The sequence below is a fragment of the Vulpes lagopus genome, chromosome 3 (genome assembly GCF_018345385.1).
Source record: "Vulpes lagopus strain Blue_001 chromosome 3, ASM1834538v1, whole genome shotgun sequence".
NCBI classification, from domain to species: domain Eukaryota; kingdom Metazoa; phylum Chordata; class Mammalia; order Carnivora; family Canidae; genus Vulpes; species Vulpes lagopus.
In genome coordinates this window covers 89,750,999-89,765,655 of record NC_054826.1, presented here as the reverse complement: position 1 = coordinate 89,765,655, position 14,657 = coordinate 89,750,999, and positions in this window count along the sequence as shown.

The following is a 14,657-nucleotide window of genomic DNA, read 5'->3' as shown; positions in this document are numbered from 1 at the left end:
TCACTGTAATTACATTAGGCCAGAAGTCAGCAAACTTTTCTGCAAAAAATATATTTATTCATGAGACACACACACACACACACACACAGAGGCAGAGACACAAGGCAGAGGGAGAAGCAGTCTCCATGCAGGGAGCACACTGCAGGGACTCAATCCTGGGTCTCCAGGATCACACCCTGGGCTGAATGAAGGTGGCGCTAAACCGCTGAACCACCAGGGCTGCCCTACAAAAAATACTTTAAGTTTACAGAGCATATGGTCTCTGTTGCAACCATTCATCTCTGCCATGTACTGGGAAAGCCATAGAATGAATGGGAGTGGCTGTATTCTAATAAAATCTTATTTACAAAAGCAGGTGGTGGGCCAGATTTGGCTGCAGACCATATTTTCTGGCCCTCTGCCTTAGGCTGTGGCAAACTCAGGGCAATTCTGTTGTGTTCTAGTTGACTAGAAATTCATGGCTGCTCAGGAATTGACAGATGTGAATCAAATATTGTAGCTTGAAATGCCATAATCCTAATCTCCCAATAACTGACAACCTAACAGCCACATCCCACATAAAGCATCCTCTCCTCTTTTTCATCTTGTCCCCAATAAAAACTTTTCAGATCTCATCCTCCCAAAGCCAAAAGTCCAAAGCTTCGATGTCAATCGTTTTCTCCTTTCTCAGTTCTCTGAGATCTTGGAAAGTTAGTATAAGATGGTAGTTAAAAACAAGGAGCCTGTGGGAATGTAAAACAGTGCAGCCACTATGGAAAACAGTATGGCAGTTCCTCAAAATGCTAAAAACAGAACTACATCTGATCAGCACTTCTGGGTATATTATCCCAAAGAATTAGAAGTCAGGAACTTGAAGAGATACCTGCACTCTTGTATTCACTGCAGCACTATTCACAATTGCTGAAACACAGAAATAATCAACAGATGAATGGATAAAGAAAATGTGTAGGAACACCTGGGTGGTGCAGCCGATCTGAGATCGGCTGATCAGCTCAGATCATGATATCGGGGTCGTGAGATCAAGCCCCACATTGGGCTCCATGCTGAATTTGGAGCCTGCTTGAGATTTTCTCTCTAAATAAATAAATAAAATATCTAAAAAGAATAAAAAAGGGACACGTGGGTGGCTCAACGGTTTAGTGCCACCTTTGGCCCAGGGCCTGATCCTGGAGACCCGGGATCAAGTCCCACGTTGGGCTCCTTGCATGGAGCCTGCTTCTCCCTCTGCCTGTGTCTCTGCCTCTCTCTCTCTCTCTCTCTCTGTCTCTGATGAATGAATAAATAAATAAATACTCTTAAAAAAAAAAAGTCAGGGGATCCCTGGGTAGCTCAGCGGTTGAGCGCCTGCCTTCAGCCCAGGGCCTGATCCTGGATTCCCAGGATCGAGTCCCACATCGGGCTCCTTGCATGGAGCCTGCTTCTCCCTCTGCCTGTGTCTCTGCCTCTCTCTCTCTCTCTCTCTCTCTCTCTGTATCTCTCATGAATAAATAAATAAAATCTTTTTTTAAAAAAGTCAAAAAACGTTCAGTTAGGGAAGTTGAACAGGCTCCAGATATCTGCATCTGACATTGTGCTTGGTCAAAAATCATGCACACTTAAGAATTTGTGAAGCGAAAAAAAATTTTTGTGAAGCGCATAGATTTTATGCTAAGTGCTGTTGCCACAATAAAAGTAAAAGAAATAGAAGGAGTGGAGGCCCTGGAGCTAGTCTGCATGGTTTGAATCCTGGCTTCCCCCTTCAGCTCTGTGATCTCGGGCACGACTGGGGCACCTCCAAGCACCGACTTCCTCTCTGCCACAGGATTCTAGGAGTTGTGCCAAGTGAAGCACTTAGCAGCACAGCACCTCGCATGTATCAAGCACTAATTAATAATAATAGGAATATTATTATTCCCACCAAACTAGCTTTGTCAGACACACTTAAGAGATAATACATTTTTAATGCTTGCTTAACATGGTACCTGGTATGTGAGGACTAAGTGCATGTAAGGTTTCTTAATTATTCTACTAGGCAGTTAAACATAGTCACTTCCCTTATATCTTCCCCTCAACTAACTATTGAGCTATTTAATTTTACATGTTTTCACACCTTACCCTTTCTCCTGGATTGTAAATAAGCTGAAGGCAAAATCCAGGACATGTGCCTCTTTGCAGCCCCTCTGGCACCATCTGGGCTGGAATATATACAGGCCACAAACAGAGCCTAAGGCAGTTTTAGAGGAAGAACCTTTGGCAGACCACCTAGTTCAGCACCGGCTGACTGACTCATCTAAACACCAAAGAGAGCTTCCAGAATGAGTCACTATTGCTAATGAAATGATAAGAGGAATTTTCACTTGAAATAGTGACCATGTCCATCCACCCCTTGCATTTTTCAAATCAAGAGAAAATGACCAGGCTCCTCCCCCTCCCACACCTCACCTGTCCACTGCCCCAGAGCAGGTGCCACCAGAAATTCAGGTTAATTCCGAAAATGGATTCAGTGCTTAGGTGAGATGCCTCCGTATTTAAGATGCTTACCAATTTTCCAACTGCCAACCCAAATCTAAGAAACTAGATTTCTTTCAGCTTCATTGACTTTTTATTAAGGGCGGGAGGGATTTTCTTTGAGCAGTGAAACCAGTCAGCAGGTGTATACTTCTGCAGAGGGAATTTAAACCAGACACCTACCCCTGCAGACAACTCATTATTCTTTTAAGGAGGGGTAGGCCTTTCAACTTCCAAGAGGGTGATTCTACCCATGGAGGTGGCATTCTATACTGATAACCACAGTGGGGTTGCCTGGGAAACCTTGTTTAGAGATCACCTGTGTCACTTTGAAAACAAATGTCTCCCTTTAGGAGCTAATATGCACTATTACAATTCTTTTTTTTTTTTTTTTTTTAGGATTTTATTTATTTATTCATGAGAGACACAGAGAGAAACAGAGAAGCAGAGGGAGAAGCAGGCTCCATGCAGGGAGCCCGACATGGGACTTGATCCCAGGTCTGGGCTGAAGGCCGGGCTAAACCGCTGAGCCACCCGGGCTGCCCTCCACTATTACAATTCTGTGCGGTGTGGTGGTTTGGATAGCTTTAGTTCTACTCTTAGAATTCTTTTTTTTCTTTTTTTCTGATTATAAAACAACCATGGTATTGTATAAACTTAGGAGAATTTAGAAAATATTAAAAAGGAAATTAAAACCATCTGTAATAACCAACCCAATGGTAACTACTGATAAGATTTTACTGTATTTCTTTCTTTTTTCCTAGCATTGCATGGAATTTTAAAACAAATTTGGAACTATGCTTAACATCATGCCAGGGTAGTTTTCTACATAATTACTATTTAATTTAAACATCCTCCTCTACACATTTAAATACTGAAAAATTTTAACTTCTTCTTTTTTTAAAGATTTTATTTATTTATTCATAGAGACAGAGAGAGAGAGGCAGAGACACAGGCAGAGGGAGAAGCAGGCATCATGCAGAGAGCCTGACGTGGGACTCGTGGGACTCGATCCAGGGTCTCCAGGATCATGCCCTGGGCTGCAGGCGGCGCTAAACCGCTGCGCCACCGGGGCTGCCCAAATTTTAACTTCTGTGGTCAATATTTTTATATAAAACTTTATTGTGTTTTTAAAAGTTATTTTCTTAGCATAACTTTCCAGAAATGGGATGGCAGTGCTAAAAAAGTAATATGATTTTAAGGCTCTTGACACATAGTGCTGATTTGCTGTCTCGAAATTTTATAATCTGCACTTCCATCAATGAGGCATATCTCTCTACATTTATGGCCATAAAATGCTCTCATAAAAATGTCATCTTTGCCAATCTGACATCAGAAAAATTATATTATGTTATTAAATTATTTTATACTTCTCTGATTGCTAAAATTGTTCATCTGTCGCTGTCCATTTGGAAGTCTAAATGGTGAATTGTTTGTTCAAGCCCTTTGTGGATTTTTGTTTAGTTTGAGAGAGAGAGTGAGTGAGAGAGAGGGAGCAGGGGTGGGGAGGGGCAGAGGGAGAGAGAATCAAGAAGATTCATAGCCAACACTTGACCTGATCATGACCTGAGCCAAAATCAAAAGTCGAACGTTTAACTAACTGAACCCCCCAGATGCCCTGCTTTGTGCATTTTAAATGGTTAAAATGTTTTTAATTTTCTTACTTCAGAAAGTACTAAATTTTTTTTCATATTTGTACTAGTAATATGTCCTTTTTTTCATCCAACCTTGTGATATAATTGTCATATAACATTCTGTAAGTTTAAGGTGTACGGCATGATTTAATACACACTTATGTTGCAAAATGATTACCACAAAATGGTTAGTTAATACATCTATTACCTCACACAATTACCTTTTTAATTTAAGCTAAATTTTTTTGGTAAGAACATTTAAGATCTACTTTCTTAGCAATTTTCAAGTATGTAATTACACTATTGTTAACTATAGTCACCATGGTGTATATTAGATCTTCAGAACTTACTCATCTTACAACTGGAAGTTTGTACACTTTGACCAAATATCTCCCCATTTCCCACCCCTCAGCCACTGGCAACTACAGTTTTATTGTTTACATGACTTTTTATTTTTTAAAGATTGATTGATTGATTGATTGATTTGAGAGAGTGGGAGAGGAAGGGCAGAGCAAAAGAATTTCAAGCAGACTCCCTACTGAGTGGAAACCCCACACAAGGCTCAATTTCATGACCCTGAGATCATGACCTGTGCCAAAATCAAGAGTTGGACGCTTAACCAACTGAGCCCCCTAGGCGCCCCAGGATTCCAGGATTTGTACTGATCAGAGATGAAGGCCCTGTGTGTGTTTACATAATATATGATTACCATATTCTGTGCTTAGAGATCCAGAGGAAAAATGAATGATTCTGACTTCATTGTGTATATATTTTTTAAAATATTTATTTAGGGCAGCCTTGGTGGCTTAGTGGTTTAGCACCGTCTTCAGCCCGGGGCGTGATCCTGGAAACCCAGGATCGAGTCCCGCGTCAGGCTCCCTGCATGGAGCCTGCTTCTCCCTCTACTGTGTCTCTGCCTCTCTCTCTCTCTCTCGTCTCTCATGAATAAATAAATATTTTTTTAAATATAAAAGATTTATTCATTTTAGAAAGAGAAAGAGCACACAAGTGGATGGAGGGGCAGAGGAAGAGGGAGAGAGAGAATCCTCAAGCAGACCTCTTGCCCAGTGCGGAGCCTGGCTCCGGGAAGATGCCAGGACCTTGGGCTCATGACCTGAGCTGCAATCAAGAGTTGAACCACCCGCCGACTGAGCCACCCAGGTGCCCCAAAGTCAGCCTTTTTTAGATTCCACATATAGATTCCACAAGTGAAATCCTACAGTATTTGTCTTTCTCTGATTTATTTCACTTGGCATTAATGCCCTCAAGGTCCATCCATGTTGTTGCAAATGGTAGGATTTCCTTTTCTGTGGCTGAATTTGATTTTATAACATTGCCTTATCCATTCTTTGTCAGTAGACACATAGGTTATTTCCAAGCTTTGGCTGTTGTGACTAGTGCTGCAATGAACATGGGAATACAGATGTTTCTTTGAGACACTGTGACTTCATTTCCTTTTGCATTTTTTAAAGATTTTATTTATTTACTCATGAGAGACACAGAGAGAGGCAGAGACATCTATTCACAGAAGTGGGATTGCTTGATCATATGGTCATATTTCTCATTTTTTGAGGAACCTCCATAATTTTTTCCACAGTGACTGTACCAGATTACATTTCCACCAATAGTGCACAGGGTTCTCTTCTCCACTTACTTACCAATCAATACTTGTTGCTTCTCATCTTTTTTATAATAACCATCCCCACAGGTGTGAGGTGATATCTTATTGAGGTTTTGTTGTGCATTTCCCTGATGATTAGTGGTGTTGAGCATCTTTTTGTGTATCTATTGGTCATTTGTATGTCTTCTTTGCCAAAGATTTCAAGATTTCTTCTCATTTTTATTTTTTTTAATTTTTTTTAAAGATTTTTATTTATTTATTCATGACAGATGCACAGAGAGAGAGAGAGGCAGAGACACAGGCAGAGGGAGAAGCAGGCCCCATGCAGGGAGCCCGACGTGGGACTCGATCCCGGGACTCCAGGATCGCGCTCTGGGCCAAAGGCAGGCGCTAAACCACTGAGCCACCCAGGGATCCCTCTTCTCATTTTTAAATCAAATTATTGAGTTGAGTTGCATGAGTTCCTGATATATTTTGGATATTAGCATCTTATTAGTTAGTTTCCAAATATTTTCTCCCATTCTGCAGATTGTTTTTTCATTTGGTTGGTGGTTTTCTTTGTTGTACAGAAGCTTTTTGTTTTTAATTTTTATTGAGATAAAATTAACACATTACATTGTATTAATTTTAGGCATACAACGTAATGACTTTATAAATGTTTGTATTATGAAATCATTGCCACAATGGGTTTAGTTAACATCCATCACCACACACAGTTACAATGTATTTTTATATTTTCTTTGATGAGAACTTAAAAGATTTACTTTCTTAGCAACTTTCAAATATACAATACAGTGCTATTATTATAGTCACTGTACTGTACAATATATCCCTAAAATTTATCTATCTTTTAACTGAAAGTTTGTTTCTTATGACCACCTTTGCACATTTCACCCACCAATCCCCTTCCCCACCCTGTGTCTGGCAACCATCAATCTGTTATCTGTAGCTAGGAGTTCATTTCTCCTTAAAAGATTCTACATGATAAGTGAGATCTTTCAGTATTTTTCTTTATCTGATTTATTTCAGTTAGCATAATGCCTTCAAAGTCCACCCAAGTTGTTGCAAATGGCAGTGTTCTTTTTTATTACTGAATAATATTCCATTACACACACAGACACACACACATTTTCTTTATCCATGCATTTATTGGTGGACACTTATCTAATTTACATGTCTTGGTTATTGTAACTAATTATTGTAAATAATGCTGCAAAGAACATGGGATACACATATCTCCTTGGGGGTAGTGATTTCATTTTCTTCACATCTATACCTTGAAGTGGGATTGCTGGAATATGTGGTTGTTACATTTTTTATTTTTTGAGGAACCTCAACTATTTTCCACAGTGGCTGTACTGATTTACTGTCCACCAAAAGTGTGTGTTACCTTTTCTCCACACTGTTCCCAACACTTGTTTTTTCTTATCTTTTTGTTAATAGCCATTCTAATGGTGTGAGGTGATATCTCACTGTAGTTTTGTTCTTTTTTTAATTTTTTAAAATTTATTTATGATAGTCACACAGAGAGAGAGAGAGAGAGGCAGAGACACAGGCAGAGGGAGAAGCAGGCTCCATGCACTGGGAGCCCGACCTGGGACTCGATCCCGGGTCTCCAGGATTGCGCCCTGGGCCAAAGGCAGGCGCTAAACCACTGCGCCACCCAGGGATCCCCCTCTCACTGTAGTGTTGATTTGCATTTCCCTGATGATTAATGATATTGAACACCTTTTCATGTATGTTTTGGCTATTTGTATGTCTTCCTTGGGAAAATGTCTATTTAGGTTCCCTGCACATTTTTAAATTGGATTTTTTTCTATTGAGTTGTATGAGTTATTTATATATTTTAGAAATTAGCCCTTTTTTAGATATGTGATTTGCAGACATTTTCTCCCACTCTGTAGGTTGCTTTTCATTTTGTTGATGGTTTCCTGTGCTGTATAGAAGTTGTTTTAATTTGATGCAGTCCCTCTTGATTTTTGCTTTCATTCCCATTGCTTTTGATGTCAAATCCAAAAAAATCATCACCAAGACCAATGCCAAAAAGCTTATCCCTATGTTTTATTCTAGGAGTTTATGGTTTTGGGTCTTATATTCAAGCCTTTCATCTATTTTGAGCTGTTTTTGTGTTTGGTGTATGATAGTGTTCCCTTTTTTGCTTTTGCATGTGGCTGTCCAGCTTTCCTAACCTATTTAATGGAGAGATTATCCTTTTGTCATTGTATATTCTTATCTTCTTTGTTGTAAATTAATTGACTCTCCATGATTTATTTCTGAGGTTTCAATTCTGTTTCATTGATCTATGTGTGGTTTTTTAAAAAGATTTTATTTATTTATTCAAAGAGACAGAGAGAGAGAAAGAGAGAGAGAGAGAGAGAGAGAGAGAGAGAGGCAGAGGGAGAAGCAGGGAGCCTGACATGGGACTCGATCCTGAGACTCCAGGATCACGCCCTGGGCTGAAGGTGGCGCTAAACCGCTGAGCCACCTCGGCTGCCCCGTGTATTTTTATGTCAGTACCGTATTGTTTTGATTACTATAGCTTTGTAATATAGTTTGAAATCAGAAAGTGTGATACTTCCAGCTTTGTTCTTTCTCAAAGTTGTTTTGATTTTTGGGGGTCTTTTGTGGTTCCATACAAATTTTACAATTGTTTTTTCTCATTTTTGAAAAATGCCATTGGAATTTTGATGACAATTGCATTGAATCTATAAATCGCTTTGTGTAGTATGGACGTTTTAATAATATTAATTCTTCTAATCCATGAGCATGGAATATCTTTCCATTTATTTGTGTCTTTTCCCTTTCTTTCATCAATGTCTTATAATTATCAGGGTGCAGGTCTTTCACCTTCTTGGTTAAATTTATACCCAAGTATTTTATTATTTTTGACTATTGTAAATGGGATTGCTTTATTAATTTTTCTTTCTGATAGTTCATTATTAGTGTATAACAACAAACTGCTTTTTGCATATTGTTTTTGTATCCTGCAACATTACTAATTTCATTGGTTAGTTCTCATAGTTTGTGTGTATGTGTATGTGTGTGTGTTATTGTTAGGGTTTGCTATGTATAAGATCAATTGTCAGCAAATATAGTTTTACTTCTTCCTTTACAATTTGGATGCCTTTTATTTCTTTTTCTTGCCGAATTGCTCTGGCTAGGACTTCTAGTACTATGTTGTATAGGAGTGCTGAGAGTGGGCATCCTTGTCTTCTTCCTGAAAATAGAGAAAAAGCTTTTATTTTTCACCAAGTATGATGTTAGACGTGAGTTTGTCATATATGGCCTTTATTATCCTGAAGTATGCTCTCTCTATATACATCTTGTTAAGCATTTTCATCATGAGTGGATGTTGATTTTTGTCAAATACTATTTCTCCATTTACTGAGATAGATGATCATGTGATTTTTATCATTCATCTTGTTAATGTGGGGTACATCACATTGATTAATTTCATGTGTTGAGCCATCCTTGCATCCAGGGATAAATCCCACTTGATCATGCTGTATGGCCCTTCTAATATGCTATTGAATTCAGTTTGCTAGTATTTTGTTAATAATTTTTGCATCTATATTCATCAGAATATTGGCCTGTAATTCTTTCCTTGTGTTTTTATCTTGCTTTGGTATCAGGGTAATACTGGCCCCAAAATGAGTTTGGGAGTGCTCCATCCTCTTCAGTTTTCTGTAAGAGTTTGAGAAGGACTGGCACTAATTCTTTAAATGATTGGTAGAATTCACTAATGAAGCCATCTGGTCCTAGACTTTTGTTTGTTGGGGGGTTTTTAACTACTGATTTCATCTCCTTACTCATTATTGGTCTGCTTAGATTGTATATTTCTTCATGATTTAGTCATGGCAGGTTGTGTGTTTCAAGGAGTTTATTCTAGGTTATTCAATTTGTTGACATGCAATTGTTCATAGGAGTCTCATAATCCATTGCATTTCTTTTTTTTAAAGATTTATTTGAGAGAAAGAGAACACAAGCAGGGAGAAGGGGCAGAGAGAGAGAGAGAGAGAGAGAGAGAGAGAGAGAGAGAGAGAAGCAGACCCTCTGCTGAACAGGAAGCACAATGCAGGGCTCAAACCCAGGACCCCAGGACCATGACCTGAGCCAAAGGTGGAGCCTTAATCAACTGAGCCACCCAGGCACCCCAATCCCTTGCATTTCTGTGGTATCAATTGTAATTTTTTTCATTTGATTTTGTTTGAATTTTCTCCCTTTTTGTCCTAAATCAGTTAAAGATTTATCAATATTGTTGATATTTTCAAAAAGCTCTTAGTTTCACTGATCTTTTCTATTGTTTTTCTGGTCTCTATTTTATTTCTGTTCTGATCTTCCTTTGTTATTTTCTTCCTTCTGCAAATTTTGGGCTTAGTTACTTTCCTAGTTCTTTGAAGTTTAAAATTAGGTTGTTAATTTGAGATCTTTCTATTATCTTAATGTAGGCATTTATCACTATAAACTTCCCTCTTAGAACTGTTTTTTGCTATATCCCTTAAGTACTAGTATGTCTTCATAGCAAATATTTTCTTTTTTTTAAGATTTTATTTATTTATTCATGACAGACACACACACACACACACACACACACAGAGGCAGAGACACAGGCAGAGGGAGAAGCAGGCTCCATGCAGGGAGCCCGACACGGGACTCGATCCTGGGTCTCCAGGATCACACTAAACCACTGGGCCACCAGGGCTGCCCAATATTTTGTTTCCTTATTGATTTTTCTGCCTAAATGAATCTATCATTGATGTAGGTGGGATGTTAAAGTCCCTTACTATTACTGTCAGTTTCTCCCTTTATGTCTGTTAATAATTGCTTTATGTACTTAGGTGTTCTTATGGTAGGTGTATAGACATTTAAAACTGTTACATCATCTTGTTGATCTACTTATCATTGTGTAATGCTGTTCTTTGTCTCTTGTTACAGTATTTGTCTTAAAGTCTATTTTGTCTGGCATAAGTATTACTACGCTGGCTTATTTTTTTTTCACTTCTGAGTCTCTTATAGGCAGCATATAGATGGACTTTGTTTTGTTTTTTTTTATCCATTCTGTCACTCTTTATTTTTTGCATATCTATTATATATTTTTGGCTTATGATTTCCATGAGGTTCATATATAACAATCTAAGTCTTCTTACTTCTAATTATGGCCTCTTTTTTTCAACTTACAGAAGTCCCTTTAACATTTCGTACAAGGCTGGTTTAATGGTGATGAACTCCTTTGGGAAATTCTATGTCTCCTTCAGTTCTGAAATAATAAGCTTGCCAGGTAGAGTATTCTTGATTCCAGGTTTTTTTCCTTTTGTCACTTTAAATATAGCATGCCATTTTCTTCTGGCCTGAAAAGTTTCTACTGAAAAACTAGCTGATAGCTCAGTTTCCCTTGTACATAACTAGTTGCTTCTCACTTGCATATTTTAAATTTTTCTCTTCATCTTTAATCTTTGACATTTTAATTACTATGTATCATGGTGCGACCTCCTTGGAGTCCTCTTGTTTGGAACTCTCTGTGCTTCCAGAATCTGGATGTCTCTTTCTCTTGCCAAGTTAGAGAAGTTTTCAGATGTTATTTCTTCAAATAAGTTTTCTGTCTCTTTCTCTCTGTCTTCTCCTTCTGTGAACCCTATAATGCAAATGTTTGTTTAACTTGATGTTATTCAAGAGATGCTATAACCTATCCTCATTTTAAAATTCTTCTTTCCTGGGATCCCTGGGTGGCGCAGCGGTTTGGCGCCTGCCTTTGGCCCAGGGCGCGATCCTGGAGACCCGGGATCGAATCCCACGTCGGGCTCCCGGTGCATGGAGCCTGCTTCTCCCTCTGCCTGTGTCTCTGCCTCTCTCTCTCACTGTGTGCCTATCATAAATAAATAAAAAATTAAAAAAAAAATTCTTCTTTCCTCCTGGTTGTCCAGCTGAATTCTTTCCATCACTCTGCCTTCCAGATCACTGATCTGTTCTTCTGCATTCTCTATTCTACTGATTTCCTTAGTGTATTTTTCATTTCAGTTATTGTATTCTTCAACTCTGATCAGTTCCTTTTCATATTTTCTATATCTTTGTTGAAGTTCTCACTGAGTTCATCCACTCTTCTTCTCTTCAGTCTGATGAGGATCCTTCTGACCATTACTTTGAACTCTTTATCAGGCAGATTGCTTATCTCTGTTTCACTTAATTCTTTTTCTGAGTTTCTTGTCTTCTTTTGTTTGCAGCATATTCCTGTCTTCTCATTTCACTTGACTTTCTGTGTTTGTTTCTCTGAATTAGGTGAAACAGTACTTCACCTAAACTTGAAGGAATGCTCTTGAGTATGATTATTCCCAGTATAGATTGTGTGTGCCTGGTGACTTGGCCTGGTTGGCTGGCTACGTAGGTGGTATGGACTAGGAGTCCTGTGGTGCTGAGTTTACTTCTATGTTATTTTGTTTAAAAAATATTATGACTTCCCTGTTGGGAATCCATTGGTTGTTTGGGAGTGAGTAGTTTACTTTTCATATATTTGTGAATTTTTCAGGTTTCCTCCTGTTGCTGACTTCAAGTTTCATATCATTGTTGTTAGAAAAGATACTTGGTATAATTTCAGCATTTTTAAGTTTGCTAAAATTTATTTTGTGGTCTAACATGATCTATCCCAGACAATGTTCCACACATGCTTGAGAGGAATGTGTATTTTGCTGCTGTTGGGTGAAATGTTTTGTAAATATCAGTGGAGCCCATTTCGTTTATTTATTTATGTTTGTTTGTTTGTTTATTATTTTATTTATTTATTTATTTATTTAAAATTTTTATTTTATTTTATTTATTTATGATAGGCACACAGTGAGAGAGAGAGAGAGGCAGAGACACAGGCAGAGGGATAAGCAGGCTCCATGCTGGGACCCCAAATTGGGACCGATCCTGGGACTCCAGGATTGTGCCCCAGGCCAAAGGCAGGCGCCAAACTGCTGAGCCACCCAGGGATCCCCCATTTGGTTTATTTTTTTTAAATTTTTATTTATTTATGATAGTCACAGAGAGAGAGAGAGAGAGGCAGAGACACAGGCAGAGGGAGAAGCAGGCTCCATGCACCGGGAGCCTGACGCGGACTTGATCCCGGGTCTCCAGGATCGCCCCTGAGCCAAAGGCAGGCGCCAAACCGCTGCACCACCCAGGGATCCCCCCCATTTGGTTTAAATGTAGTTCGGATCCAATGTTTCCTTACTGATGTTCTATCTGGATGATCTATCCATTGTTGAAAGTGCATTCAAGTCCCCCACTATTGTTGCATTGTTGTCAATGTCTCCCTTCACATCTGTTAGCATTTGCTTAATATACATAGGTGCTCTCATGGTAGATGCATATTGTAAATGTATATTTACAATTGTAATATATTCATGTTGAGCTTACCCCTTTATCTTAGGTAATAACTTTCTTTGTTTTTTGTTACTTAAAGTCTATTTTGTATGTTATAAATATAGCTACCTCTTCTCTATTTTGGTTTCTATTTGCATGGAGTGTCTTTTTCCATCCTTTCACTTTGAGTCTATGTGTAGTCCTGAAGCTAAAGTGAGTCTTTTGTAGCCAGCATCTTCTTTTTTTTTCCCCCAGCATCTTCTTTTTATCCAGAAAGCCATATGCCTTGAGGTGGGGAATATAATCCATTTACATTTAATAGTGTTATATTTAATTGGTGTTATAAATGGAAAGAACTTCCCCAATTTAACCACCTTTATGGACTATGCATTCTACAAATGCATAAAGAAAACAGTTTAAGAACAACAAAAGGTAAAGGGAATACTTACATATATTTTATACTAGTTCTTTCACCATTTTGTATTTTTATGCGTGTCTCTTTAATCCACCAGGAATTGAATTTATGATAGTACCAAAAATTGGTAATACAGTAGAATGCCATTGGGGAGTGGAATGCCATCACTTATAATAAGGTGAAGCGTACATATCAGTGGGCTGGGAATTGTACATCTCCTCCCTCAGTCATTCTTATCTAGACTTAATTCTACCATTAAAACGTCTTAAAAGAAAAGAAAAAGTCTTACCACTGAAGCTGGCTCTATCCAAATGTGTTATCCCTGGGCACCTGTCATATCAAAAAGAAGCTTATAAACCATTGAAATAATGATATCCAACATGATTAAACTTTTAATTTTCAAATACTCAAAGGAAGTTGGAAAAAATAGTAGAGAGACCTCCTGTACATACCTGCCTCCAATGGTAATACCATACATAAGTATAGTATAGTACCATACCAGAAAGTCAATATTGGTATAATCTACAAACCTTATTCCCATTTCACTCTTTTAACATACATTTATTTGGGTTTGCACACATATGCAGTTCTGTGCAATTTAATAGCATGTATATATTTGTATAACTATCACCAAAAACAAGATACAGCACAAAATCAAGAACTACCTTCACAAAACAACTCCCTCATGCTACCTTCTACCCCTGTCCCCAACTTCTAGTAACCACTGATCTTTTCTCCATGTCTATAATTTTATCATTTCAACAGTGTTATGTAAATGAAATCATATGATATGTAACTTTTGAAGTTGGATTTTTCACTCCAGTTGTAGCATGTATTAAGAGTTCTTCCTTTTTTGTTGCTCAGTAGTGTTCCATTGTATGTATGTACCACAGTCTAACCCATGAAAAAACATATGGAACATTGCTAGTTTGGAGTTATTCAAAACAAAGCTGCTATTAACATTTGTGCACAGTTTTTGCCTGAACAAGAGTTTTCATGCCCAGGAGTACTATTGCTGGGTTGGATGGTAAGTATATGTTTTTAAAGAAATTATCAGGGGGATCCCTGGGTGGCTCAGCGGTTTGGCACCTGCCTTTGGCCCAGGGCGTGATCCTAGAGTACCTGGATCAAGTCCTGCATCAGGCTCCAGGCATGGAGCCTG